The sequence below is a fragment of the Monodon monoceros genome, unplaced genomic scaffold, assembly GCF_005190385.1.
Source record: "Monodon monoceros isolate NGI ecotype Baffin Bay Population unplaced genomic scaffold, NGI_Narwhal_1 Super_Scaffold_18, whole genome shotgun sequence".
Classification (NCBI taxonomy): Eukaryota; Metazoa; Chordata; class Mammalia; order Artiodactyla; family Monodontidae; genus Monodon; species Monodon monoceros.
The window spans coordinates 102,620,754-102,632,859 of record NW_021703774.1 but is presented as its reverse complement, the minus strand read 5'-3'; the positions used below and the strand labels follow the sequence as shown (position 1 = coordinate 102,632,859).

General features: G+C 39.8%; 1 protein-coding gene across 3 annotated transcripts in view; it reads left to right on the top strand.

Moving 5' to 3' along the window:
• The window catches only part of LRRC8C (leucine rich repeat containing 8 VRAC subunit C), an 89,472-nt gene that overhangs the window by 69,809 nt on the left and 7,557 nt on the right, over positions 1–12,106 (top strand). The gene's annotated exons all lie outside the window — the stretch shown is intronic.

Genomic DNA, 12,106 nt, shown 5'->3' with positions numbered 1-12,106 from the left:
GAATGTGTGGAACAAAATTAATGGTATTTCTGCAGTCCAGAATAGCTTAACTTCCAAAAAGCATAATGGCTGGGAAAAAAATTCTCCTACTATCCACCACACCTAAATGACAAATTGTCATGACTCTTACCTTACCTGCAAGTCTTCTTGTCATAACAAGGTACAGCTACCACAGCCTGGCAGTTGACATCATTCACTTGCCGAGTACTAGAGCAAATTATTCTTTGATTACTATAGAAAATTTCTAAAATAAATGATCTTTTTTTTAAAGATTCTTTTAATACTTTTTTGTTTATTTGTATGATTCCAGTGTTAGAATTCTGTATCTTTTTGCTGTTTGTACATTGGTGTGGATAGTCCAGAGGATTTATGTTTCTCCGGGACTCTCCCAATTTCTTTTATCTTACTACTGCTCACAGATTTATCAGTGAACTGCAGGGTGTCCAGAGATAAGTCAGTTGAGTACAGAACTATGGTTTCTGTCCCTGGGGGTTGCTTCAGAGCTTTTTCTTATTTCAAGAGCATAATTATAAATATTTCAAAATTTTAAGCACCAGAAACAAATTGTCTTGGTTATGAATCACTAACAATATGTTCCTAATGTTTATCCATAGTTTTTGTATATGCACTGAATTTTCTCACATGGTTTGACTTTGAAATGGTTGCTTTCCACTTAGATCTTATATTGCCATGGATCGGGCTTCCCTGGTGGCGCAGTGGTTGAAAGTCCGCCTGCTGATGCAGGGGACACGGGTTCATGCCCCGGTCCGGGAAGATCCCACATGCCACGGAGCGGCTGGGCCCGTGAGCCATGGCCGCTGAGCCTGCGCGTCCGGAGCCTGTGCTCTGCAACGGGAGAGGCCACAACAGTGAGAGGCCCGCGTACCGCAAAAAAAAAAAAAAAAATTGCCATGGATTAAATAATTCATTAGTCTACTTGGCTTATGGAAAAATGCCATGAAGCAAAATGAAAACAGTTTTGAATCTCATCCACTCCCTCATTTTTCTTTTCTTTTTTTGTGTCCTGGAGAAGCTTTCCTCAAAAGAAAGGGGAAGAAAACATAACATAGATACAACTAAAATACAAGCTACAGGAAACGAAAGCATCCTTGATGGCTGGAAAGTCTCAGGCTAACCAAGGGTTTAAAAAAAATTAACATTCATAGTATGTATAGTCATGCTTACCCTCGAAAAGTCAGTGTATGTATATTCATAGTGGTAGGAGAATTGCCTTTATTCAGAGAGGTATCAAAATGCATACAGGATCCTAAAGTAAATGTGATGGTTTCTTCTTTTACTTGGAAATGAAATGAATAGGTAGTGCCTCCCAAATCTGGCACTCTCCTTGTGTACCTTCAATGAGTCAGCACTTAGCTTCGGCTTTAGGAATCACTAGGCTGACATCACTTGGCAATTTGGAGGTTGTGTGAAGTGAGCTGTTTCATCTCAGAGGAAGGTAGCTAAGGCAAATTTTTCCAGATGTTCACTGGCATCTGATTTTATACATGTGTGTACTTGCCGTTGTTGTGGTTTGTTTTCCTTTGGGGAGGGGGCACAGTGTGTGTTTATTCACCTCATATTTAGTACATACTTACTTTGTGTCAGGCAATGTCAACAAGGTTGGAGCTTGCCTTTAGAGAGCTTATTGGTCTAGGAGGTAAAATGATAATAGCCAACTACACTGTGTTTCCACAGGTACTACGATAGAGGGAAAATCAGTACTTAAAAACTGCTCCAGTTAACTGTATACTTTTGTTCTATTACTGTATAGCAATGACTCGGGTAATTATGCTTTAACTTGTTCAATGTTTAATTCTTCCACCAGACTGGTGGCGTTTTATGTTCCTCAAGCAGAGAAATTTCTGATGATGCTTCACTAGAGATTTGCTTGATGTCTGGTTTTTAATCACGTACAGATGAATCCTATAGCGAGTGTAGTGCTGTTATACCTTATCACCAAGAGAATTCGTTAATTCAAAAATCTAAGTTTTAATCAGCTCACCCCTCCAACCCCTTCGATTTTTTCCCCAGGACATTGCCTTCATGCCCCAGAGGTGCCAGGGTATGATCTTGTGCCTCTCCTTTTCCTGTTGCTATTGAGGAAATGAGCAACCAATAAAAACAGACTTTTTACTCAGCCCTTGTGTTTATTAATAAACATCTGAAAGTTCGTCAATTATCTTTAGACTGCTCGCTCTCTTTCTCTCTTTACTCTCTGGGTCTAAACTTCCTCCATACACAGGCAGGGTGTTATTTCCTGACCAACACATGAGTTTTAAACATTGTGATTAAAGAAGGAAGATACCATGTGCACAGCAGGCAGGAAATGATGCCACACCCTTGCAGTTACGCTTTTCCATTTCCCCTGGAGACAAGGACTCGTTTGTGTTAGTGAGAGGGATCAGTGTGTGTGGTGATCATGGATGTCTGTTTTTGTGCTCCAGTGGTGACTGCCCCCAAACACACGTGTATTGGACTTGGAGAATAGTGAGCCTTTAGAATAAGACATTTCCTGAGAATGAAATCACTTAAATCTTCGCCCTTTTACAACCATCTTCCCTGCCTTTTCAGTTCCTTCTTTCTCAACAAGATTTTTTGGTACTTAAAATATTTTCAGTAGTTAGCCTTAAAACAGATTCTGCATTCTCAGAGTTAATCCTATCACTGATGAAGGTAAATCTCACATCTCTTGACGATAGATACTTTGTCTTCTAGCATCTTATATCTGAGAGAACATAATTAGTTAGTTCGTACATTAACTGATAACTTAGTGACGTGAAAGTTAATTCCCTTCCCTTGTATCTCCATCTCTTTTCCCAGGAGAAATGGGTCTACCTCAGAAAGGAAGAGCAACAGTCCATCTTTCTATTTATTTATTAAAAAAAATTTTTTTTTGGCCACGCTGTGTGGTATGCAGGATCCTAGTTCCCCTTCCAAGGGTCGAACCTGCACCCCCTGCAGTGGAAGCTCGGAATCCTAACCACTGGACCGCCAGGGAGGTCCCATCTTTTTAATCCTATTCCTTGTTCTTCCCAAATGCAGCCCTTTGCCTCCTGTCTCTGGAACCCACAAGGTTCTGACCTTACCCTCCCCGCAAAACCTATCCAAGTCCAGCAGCTTCAAGGCCCAAACGAAGTTGCTCCTACTGCATGAATCCTTCTCTGCTCACTGCAAGCCTTAGCTTTTATTTCATTTACCACATCATTCACATGGTATATATACAGCCTTGTGTGCACTGTTGTTTGACTTTTCACGTGGCTATTTGTCTCTCCAAGGAGACTGTAAGTGCTTTTAGTTATGCCTCCTTGATTTTCCAATAATGGTTAGCATAAAGTAAATATTCAATAAGTTTTAGTAGATATTCAATAAAGTAGATATTCAATAAGTTTTAGAATGTTAGTTATGCCTCCTTGATTTTCCTATAATGGTTAGCATAAAGTAGATATTCAATAAGTTATAAACTGTCCTTATAGTTTTAGACTATATGGATAGTCTGTCCTTAGTATCTCTCTGAACAAGCCCTGGGGAATAGGTCTTTGGGATCTGTTTCTTGCTAGGTCACTCTCAGATCAGCAGAGATAGCTTGTTTTGTTCTATCAGACTGGGGACAAATCTGGACAATCAGCTTCAGGGTGCAACCCTTTGGAACCAGTTGTATTTGAATCTATGGAGTGGAGGGAGGGTAAAAGATAATCACCTTCCTGTTGGCCCACCTGCCACTTTGTGGCTCCAGTCTACATGTCTGTATCCAACTTGCCATAACCAAGTTAAAGCACCATCTTTTAAACGAACAGATCACAATCTAAAGAATACCCCTGGGTCACACATTAACATATTGGAATGACGCCTGCTGTTTCACCATATGCAGCAAGTTTTCTCACTTCTTTCAGTGATAATAGAGTCATAACTAAGATGTAAAGTCTAAACCAGAGAAATAAGTTGGGGGTTATAGTTCATAGAAAAAATATTGTACTTAATTGTTGAGGTTGTAGGAAAATAAGTACCCTCCTATGCTGTTAGGGGCAGATGTATAAAGAAATCCAGCCTTTTCTTGTGGGAAGAGGAACTTGACATTGCAGGTTTACCTTGTTTGGTGCTACCCAAGCAACGTTGATTCTTCATAATGGTAGTCTTGAGACTAATTTTATATTACAGCGCACTGTCTCTCTCTTATGAAAAGATAGTAAAGCAAGAGTTATGCTTGAAAACACTCCCTATGTTCAACGGTTATAGCCATGATAAAATATAAAAGGAGGTACCAAAAATGCATACATGGACTCAAAAACAAGATAAACACTTCTGTGGAGCACAAATGGAATACTGAGTGGGGCTGAAGCAACAGCTGGGCTGTCATCCAAACACAGGCAGTAGCGGCCAGGAGCTCAGCTCCTGCCAGTAAAGGAACTAAAAATGCACCAAGCAAGATAAGAGACCGGAGCCTGGTCACTGTTTGGAGCCAAAAGTCCTCACTCCCAAAAGGAAGCTAAAAAGAATGGCAATTAACTGGCTGCTGGAGCTGGTACTTCAGAGGAAACCGTGTATCTGGGGTGCCTCCCAGCCAGGAACTGAGTCAGCCTGCCCATGTCTCCCTGACTGGAACTGTGAGATCCTGACATCACAGTAGAACATCAAAGCACCATGACGAGCCCTAATGGTGGACTGGGGAGCTGGGTGCAGGAAACCACAAAAGAGTGCGCAAGAGAAAACAATCTCAGAACAAGCCTACCACCCAGAACACATGAAGAAAATTATGCTAAGAAACTCTCTCAGCAAAACTGACAGTTGGAATATTGATTCACTCCACTTGAGATGAAACTAAGTTTTAAAACAAGCAGTGAAGTTAAAATAAATACATTTACTTTAAAAAGTTCAGAAAAGGGCTTCCCTGGTGGCGCAGTGGTTGAGAGTCTGCCTGCCGATGCAGGGGACACGGGTTCGTGCCCCAGTCCGGGAAGATCCCACATGCCGCGGAGCGGCTGGGCCCGTGAGCCATGGCCGCTGGGCCTGCGCATCCGGAGCCTGTGCTCCGCAACGGGAGAGGCCACAACAGTGAGAGGCCCGCGTACCAAAAAAAAAAAAAAAAAAGTTCAAAAAAAATAAAATAAAAAGCAGAAAAAATAGATTTAGAGTGGGCAAAGAAATAACATTAAAAAGTAGGTAGATATGACATAAGATCAAATGGATATAAAAAATTTAGAAATCATGGAAATAAAAAAGCCTCTGAACTTTAAAATATCAATAGGTAGAATAATGACACTGTACTCAGTTGTAGAAAGATGTAATGAATTACGTAAGAGTTCTGAGTTACCCAGAGGCCAGCACAGAGAGAGACAGGTATTAAAAAGCACAAACGCACACCCGTGGAAGATCAGTTGAGAGACTCTAACGTACATCTAATAGGAATTGCAGAAAAAAATGGAAGAAATGATGAAGCAAGTTTTGAAGCAATTATTTAAGGAGATTTTGCTAAAGTTTTCCAAAATTGAAGAAAGTCAAATCCTTAGCTACAGATACCAAGCAGTGTTCATCTACATACACTTAAAATTAAAGTGAAACTATAGAAGATCTGGGGTTAACGGTAAAATCTTCAAAGCTACCCTAGAGAATTATTAAGGGAGATACTTTAATCAAAAGGAAAAGGAACCCAGGGGCAAGATAAAGGATCTAAGAAAATTGGTGAGCGCATGATAAATATGTAAATAATCACAAGCAACTATAGATTATTTTTTTTAATTGTGTGTTTCAAAGGAAAGCTAAAACAAACTCTGGGAACAACAAAACGGGATAGTTCAGCAGGTAGTTAAAACATGCTTGGAAGGGGAGGTAGGGATTCTGAAAAGCTTTAAGTGTATACGTTTTGAGAAATTATAGATAACCTTTATTACAGAAATTTAATCTTCACCTTCCCAACCAGCTGAAGCAGGATGGAAAACAGGAGATGTGGAAGATGTTATCAGTGCAACAGAAAACAGGAAGAAGGAAGAAATGGTATATATAAAAATAAAAATATGGAGAGGGAGGCACAAGAGGGAGGGGATATGGGGGTATATGTATATGTATAGCTGATTCACTTTGTTATACAGCACACCATGGTAAAGCAATTATACTCCAATGAACATGTTAAAAAAATAAAATAAAATTATGGAAATAAATCCAAATATCAGTAAATATCCCAATATGAGTGAGGTTAGCAAAATAATGTAATAGATTAAATTCAGTTGTAAGAGAAAGAGGTGATTAGTTTAGATTTTTTTAAAAATACATAAAACAGACACCTAAAAAAATAAAACAAAATCACAGACAAAGGTGCAAAATAGAGATTAAAGAAGGATATTTAAAAAACAGAAAAAAGCCAGTGGAGCTCTGTTAATATTAGACAGCATTTCTAAAATGCACTCTTTATCAAAACAAGGTATCTATTTAAATTTTAAAACATGCATAAATTCTTGTAACACCACGCAGGATACAAAAGAATCTCAACACCCCAAGGAATTCCCTGGTTCTGAACCTTTGCAGTGAACCTTTGGCAACCACCGATCTGTTCTCTGGCCTGATTTGCAGAATGCCATGTAAAATCAGGCAGCATGTACCTTTTTGAGACTGGCACTGTCGTTGGAATGTTTTTAATAAATTGCCTAAATGCACATCGTCGTTGGAATGTTTTTAATAAATTATAGCACATCCACACCACGTAATAATGTGGCCCTTAAGAATGAAGTAGATCCCTATGTGCCGATGTGTTAAGGTCTCCAAGACATACTATGAGAGTGGAAAACTCAAGGTGCAAGAACAACTCATGTAGGAAGATCCCATGTGTTTATATGTCATGTTTCTGTAAATGCACAGATATAGATCCAGAAGAGTACGCACCAGGCTTATCAGGGCTTCCTAAGGAATGGCAAGGGAGTAGGAAAGGTGAAGGGAGGATGCTCCCTTCTGTGCTAAATATGTGTTTTTTAAAAAAGATTTATAATAGCAAAAAATAAAATGTTTAAGCATAACCTAACAATAAATGTCCAAAATCTATTTGGGGAAAGCTATGAAACACTCTTGGGAGACAGAAAGTTAGATTGAACAAGTGGAAACACACACCATGGAGAGGAAGAATCAACACCATAAAGATGTCAGTGCTTCTTAAATTAATTTATAAATGTAATGTAATCCCAATAAAAATACCACCAAGTTTTTTGTTTTTTTTTCTGGATCTAGACTATAAAGTTGATTATAAAGTTCATTGTGAAAGACGAGCATGTATCTGAGCACTTGCACCACTCATGACTGATTCAGTTGTCTTTCTCCTGTGCTTGACCTGGAAGGGCACATTGCTCTTGGTATCGCTAACATATCTGACGTACAGCAGAGCCTCCACAATGGTTGGCTTTTCCTGAGGCACACGCAGAACTACTCAGCACTTGTGTTCTACACACCCTACACCACCGCCATCGATGTCATTTATGTCTCCCTCATGTAATAGATAAGTTGACCCTTATTTATGTTGCTCTATTTTCGTTATATCAAGCCGTTTCTCTGAAGCTAAGTGGTTTGGTTTGGTTTGGTTTGGTTTGGTTTGAACCTCAGCCCTTTGGTGTCTCATTCATGCAAATGTGAAACTGTTTCAACATGTTACCACTCTTCCCTGCTGCTTCTCACTGCCGTCCTCTTCTGGAAACTGCCTAAATGAAGTAGATCTTAGTTTTACATTATAATAATGGGTGTTATGATTCTAACAAAGGGACTGAGAATCAAATAACCATCATCAAAGATAAACAATCAAAGATGTAGACGAGCATTAATGATTTAAAACTGTGAAGATTACTATTAAAAGGCCCTAAGTTTACATTGACCAGGCGAGGTATTTCAACATGCGATCAAGAGTGTACATACTCTACTTAAAAATGCATCTCTTTGCTAGTATAAATGTGATAATTACAATTTTAAATATTTGATTTCTTTTCCTAGATCTGAGCAGCATTTCAGGGCATAGTTTGGATGGGTTGCTTCCTTTTTTAAAGAAGTTTGAATTTTAGTTCGTTTCTCTTGAAAGACATCCCCCTGTAGAAAGTAAAAGCAAGAAATTCAGTTGATTTCATTGACCTTAGAATTTTTTTTCAAAAACAGCTGTGGTGTTATCTCAAAATAATTTGCAAATGGGAATTCATGAATCCAACTTTAGTGAGCCCATTTCTCCAATCACTGCAACCCTTGTGTTTCTTTTCCAGAGATATTACCTAGATATTATGACAGACATGGAACAATTTTACATGTATATTTTTTATTCCTCTAGGAACTTTCACTGTAAAGTCTTGAGGAGCATTTTATATACTCATGTTACTGGATGTCAGCTGCTCCGTAGGACCTAGAGGATATTGGATCAAATTCCAGTCCATGGCCTAAGTTCTGACGGACTCATAGAAGAATTAGGTTCTCATGGTCCCAGTTCCTGCTTTCATGGAAACAGTTTATAGATTTTTAGCATCCCAGGCAAACTCTCCTTGTCTGTTCAGTTTTGATCCAAGCATGAAATTTAGTCCTTTTTTTGCTGTGATTCCCACAAAATTCATTCATAATAGGGGTGTATGTGTGCACTTAGCAGATTTTACCAAAGGTTTAGGGAAGAGTGAAAGGTATTTACATCTCAAAATAGAAATAATGAGTGTACACCCCAGCCTCCTACCATGTTGCTTGAGCTATTTCCTTCGATTCTAGCCCCTCTCTGCTCTGCTGACTCACTCCTCCTACCTCCAAGCCTGTTCATCCCAATACAGCGCGGGGTGGGGGCAGGGGGCAGTTAGCATCTTTGTTGCCTGGCTTCACCTGACCTTTGCCCTCAGTGACTCACCTCCTTCTATATCCCTATCTTCCTCATTCCCAAACTGAGATATTTTCTTTAAAGTAGATGATTTCGTTCAAGAATTATTCTCATGGAGGACTTCCCTGGTGGTCCAGTGGTTAAGACTTCACCTTCCAATGCAGGGGCTGTGGGTTTGATACCTGGTTGGGGAGCTAAGATCCCACATGCCTCAGTGGCCAAAAAACCAAAACATAAAACAGAAGCAATATTGTAACAAATTCAATAAAGACTTTAAAAATGGTCCACATCAAAAAAAAAAATTTTTTTTTAAAGAATTATTCTCGTATCTGCTTTTAGGAGAGTAACGTTCTCACCTTGCTATATTGTGGATCAGATTCTCTTGTTCATCTTGCTTTTTAAATTTTTTTCTCTTCCCCCTACCCTCATTTCTTTCCCCTCTTTCTCGCCCTCCCCCTATATAAAGACTCTGTGTATCTCTAGTCTCAATGCTTTTTCGTTCAAAGGCAGTCGGAGGGCTGTCCCTAGAAGAAAAGGATGGGATCCCTCGTCATAATGACATGTGTGTGTATGAGCTGGTGGTGATGGTCTGAGCCTCGATGGTTTGTAGGATGGGATGTGGGTGGTGGCTTTCTCCCTGGTCTTACCCCAAGCACTCTCCCTTAGCCCTGCACCAGCAGCCTGGAACCCTACCATTATGCCTTTGCAATTTGTTTTGCAGCCTTTCCTTAAGGCTTGTTTTGTACTTTAATCTTTAAATTTCTGGGTAAAGGCAAAAAGAAGTGAGGTATAGGTTTAATTAGACAAGCTTCTCAAAAGAGCAGAAAAGGTGAAACAGAAACTTTCAAGTTCTTACAAGCTGCTATTTACAGATATCCCCCAGAAACACCCTTTACCCTTTTCTTTTTTTAAAAGAAACCTATCTGCCTTATTTTTTTCTGTCTTCTTTCTCTTTTTTACTCTACCTTTGAAAATATTGATCCTTCTCCCAATTCTTCTCAGTGTTGCAAAGTTTCCATTAACCATGGAAGATAACTTCCTTCCTCTCTCCTGTGGCTATTTCACTGTTTAAGTCCTCACACTCTTTACTGTTGGACTCCATCACCTGCCCTCCTCCTTTTCGTAGTCCTGGATAGACAACCTGCCATCACATTCTTTGGGACTTCAACTATGATATGTGTCTCTGCTGGAGTCTTCTTAGGATGTGTTCTCTTGGCAGCATGAGCAGCAATTGTTCGTGGTGACTAAATTCCAGCATCTTTTTCTACTCTGTGCTCGTTTCTGAGTAGTTAACAGCTTCTGGAAAATAGAGCACTGTCTTTACCTTCCTAGGATTTAAACAGGCACATTTAAAAAATTACATCTTTGTGAAGATTGAAAGAAATATGACATCAGAAGGCGGAGAGGAACTTCTGGAGATTGTCTACGTGTTCCCCTCCTACGTTGGGCTGTTCTCTTAAAGCCATCGTAGCAGAAACTCGGAGGAACGCGGAGACTATCTGGAATGGTGGAAATATACTAGTCTGCTCTGCTGTTTCCTAGCTACATGAACGTGGGCAAGTGATTGAACTTCTCTGAACTTTAGTTGGGTTCTTCTGTAGAATGGGGAGAAAATGACCTACCTCTCTAGCATGGCAGATGCGAGCCAGTCAGGTACCTTTGTGCAGAATATAAAAAGGCATCCCATGAGGGTGAAGAGCTGACCGAGGGGGGCAGAAGCAGGATTTCAGCCCACACTTGCCCGTCAGCTGGGCACCCTGGTGCAGGACATAACCTGAAACCCTCTGTAGCAGCCAAGCTCCAGAGGTTTATCGTCTTCCCCCATGAGGAGCAAGCCTGGAGAAGGGCTGGGCAGGGGGCAGTAATGGGGCCACCTGGTTGCTTGGCAGGGACTTAGCACCTCCAGAAGGTGCCTGCCTTTTTACCTTCTAGCTCATCTCTATTTTCATCACACCATTAACAATGTCATATTAACATACTAGCTCAAAGGTGTCACTCTTGGAGAAGGTGCTGGGGAAGCATTTCTTTCCATGCTGGTCTCTAGCCCCTACCTTATGCCTGCCTCACAGATTATTGGGGGCATTAAATGAGACCACGAATGAGAAAACATCTAGAATATGGCCCCAAACACTGACTTTCTTACTTTTTCTCTTTGATATTTCTTCAGGATAATCTGGCATCTGTCAAGACTTTCTCTTACTATTTTCTGTTCCAGAGGTTTCCAAGGTAGAGTGCTTGACCTCCAAGAAATATAAAGGATGCCCCATTGAGATGAGATTAAAATGAAAGCTTTATGTTTATTTTAAACTTAAAGGAAAAATAATTAAGTTTTCTAATATTTGACATATGGATTGGCAATACTTTATTGGTATAATTATAAGTAGACATATATATGCCCACAAACATGGGCATGTTTAACATCAGGTAAGTGATTAAAATGTTTGAAGGCATTCTCAAACATTCTCACACCTCTGTAGCCACTGAACCCTCTGAATGCAATTACATTTGTTTTTCTTCCCTGCCTTCTTTTGATTTACATAGTAAGTAGTAGCCCCCTGCTATATCTTTTAGGCTGGAGCCTTTATAAATCTTTATAAATGAAACTTCCTCTCTTCCCCTAACCTCATTCTTTCATTGTTATCTGCATAGGATATGGGGAGAGATAAGCTTTTCCCTAAAATATGTATAATTTATATAAGGTAATTTGTTACTTAGGATAAAGTCAAATTGAGATCTTTTTGGTTTAATCCTAGAAATTCAATAAAATAAAATAAGAATGTGGACTCTGGGTCCAGGTGGCCTGGGCTTGATAACATTAAGCAAGTTACTTAACCTTTCTGTGGCTTGGTCTCCTCATCTGTGAAATTGGGATAAAAGGAGTGCCTGCCTTATCAGGTGAAGGTGACAAAATAATTAATACCCATGACATTATTGGAACAGGATTGCATATTAAATACAACAGAAAGTTTGTTGCTGTCATCACTATAATCACCATCCTTATCTTCATCCCTAGGAGACGTGTGGTCTACACCCAGACCTATGCAACTCTGAATTGGAAGGACTAGTGTCAGTTCTAGATTCATTCACTTTCTCAGCAAATACTGATGGTCTCCTATGTATCAGACACTCAACTAAGTGTTGGGTGCTCCACTGCATTGTCAAACCTTGTAAATACTTCTCTCTATGGGGCTGTATCTCCCATGTCACCAGGTTATGGTCATATTCTCATGCCATAGCAGTCTACTTTGTAATAGAGTCAGTTTCTACTTCTAGAATCAACATAAAGAGCTTTGCTGT